Below are 2,407 nucleotides of genomic sequence, written 5' to 3' on the forward strand. Positions count from 1 at the left end.
GAAGTAAGTGATCGCTGACATTCTAGCGCTCAGACAAAGTCACTTTTTACCGGCTGGATCTCCTACAGATGGATGATAAATACTGACAGGTAGGCATGCTTCACACACGCGCTACAGAGCCTGTATGTCACCGGTGCTTCTCCCGAACAAGCGCGTGCATCGCTATTAAAAGTCCGACGCAGCGTGCGCCCAGTTCATCATGGATCTTAAAACAGGTCGTTTACTGCATGTTGAAAAACTGAAACAATTTAAAGATGCATACACAGCAAGTGAGCCCACTCAAAAGCTTGATTTCCACCAGCTAGCTGCCTTTACATCCAGTCTCCTAAAGTTGTTCAAATCACGCTTTGGAGAATTTCGTGAGCATACTCGTCTTTTTAAGTTCATCACCCATCCAATCGAGTGTTCACTGAACGCAGTCGACCTGAGTTACATTCCTGGTGCGACTCAGACGCTCAGCGCTACAGCCTCTTTAAATGAAAATATGATATCGATACTTGGTGAGAACCCATCGAGAATCGATCGCAGGACTAAATATCGCGATATATCGCAATATCGATATTTTGGCACACCCCTAGTCATGACACGTGTTAAAAGTTACCTCTAACTAAACGTATAGTGAAGGTTTTAAAGAAATAAAAGCTTAAAAAATAGACAGTGATGTAAATTACAACATTTACTGCAGTTTTGGTCATCGACCAAAAAAACAAGTTTTGGTTGTCAACGTTGTTTTACCATCTAGCACTGGAAATCATGGATCTCTAGCTGCGTATGGAGCTAAATCGGGGCCGATATTATTTGAAACGAAGATAAAATGTTTTTAAAAAAATATTAATGATTGGCCGAAAAAAAAAATAGGTTTCAAAACTCAAAATTTCAATTTCAAAACCTTTTTTTCAGTTTCAAATTTTTTTCGTACAAAGATTAATATTTTCTTTTAGTTTCTAATAATATTGGCCCTAATTTAGCTCCACATCTGTGAAGATAGACCTGTTTCTTTATCTGATTTATCTTCTTCAGACGGCTTTGACCTTTTTCTGTCCATCTTTCTGGAGTTTTGCTAATTAACGTCCAACCAAAGGTGTCGACTAAACCAATTCTAAACATGGTAACTTCATTGTTTTCAGTTCTCCATTTTTATTTGGTCATTTCTTACAAACATTAACAAAAAATGTTTCATTTTATTTAACTGCATTAAACTTTAAGTTAGGAATGTCACAGATTGACTGATTTTTTTAATGAAGTATGAAGTAGATTCCACCCCGCCCTCCTCTCCCATCTGTCAACTTCATTTGGGAGAGATCCACAGGTAAACTAATTCCCTCTGTCCCGCCCCTTTTCCTTTACACACCTTTACTGCATTTTAGTCAGAGAGTACTGTAAACATCGTCATCTTTGAAGTAGAACAATTAACTTTGGTGCATAACTCCAGACATTGACTAGTATATTATTATTCTACTAGTTCTATACTATCGCCTTACACAGATTTGTGTACTTCTACTGTATAGTTTTCAAATTACTAGTACTAACACATTTGCATTTTAGTCAAGGGTATTGTAAAATTACTTCGATATTTAAGTTGAATAAATTGTTTTTCTGTCTAAAATCCAGTTCATGTACTAGTATATGGAAAACTATACAGTAAAAGTACACAAGTCTGAGTGAGGTGATAGCGGATGACCTGTAGAACAAGGATATAGTATTCAAGGTCTGGAATTATGCTTCAGAGTTCATTTATTTACATTCAGAGTTGACAACTTATACCGTATTATTGGTCCGAAATAATATTTCGAAAACTACACAATAAAAGTACACACGGCAGTGTGACTGTAAAATTATGCTACAATTGATTTTATTTACATTAAAAGTTTATATCTAACTCCTATCATGTAGAAAAATGCATTTTTTAATGGATTTTTTTTTTTTTTATGGAGATAATACATGACCTTCAAACTGGAGATTTACTAGTTCTGCACTGGATTTGGTCTCTAAATGAAAATAATTTAACCTGATTTTTTTTCTAAATTATACTATAAGTACACTAAAAAATACCTTAATTAACTATAAATGAATAAAAAGCAATCTGAGTCTGAAGACAGAATTGTGGACCTTGAAATATCGCCGCTATCGCTAGCTCCGACATGCAAAGGAGAAGCCATCTTGCTATGTTGACCCGTTACGTCACACGCACCACGTGACCAAAACAGAGATTTTGACCCGGAAGAGACAGGTTTGCCAAATTTGGCCTCAAAAATTCAGTTTTATTTCAATATTTCTTGCTCAAAACACGCCAAAACATTTGGAAATGGTAAATATAAGGCAAAATACAGTTAACACCGAAAATTACCCACAACCTCATTACTAACTAGGGGTGTTGCGGATCACGGATTATCCGTGGTCCGTACGG

This window comes from Oryzias melastigma, linkage group LG1, assembly GCF_002922805.2.
Source record: "Oryzias melastigma strain HK-1 linkage group LG1, ASM292280v2, whole genome shotgun sequence".
NCBI lineage: Eukaryota > Metazoa > Chordata > Actinopteri > Beloniformes > Adrianichthyidae > Oryzias > Oryzias melastigma.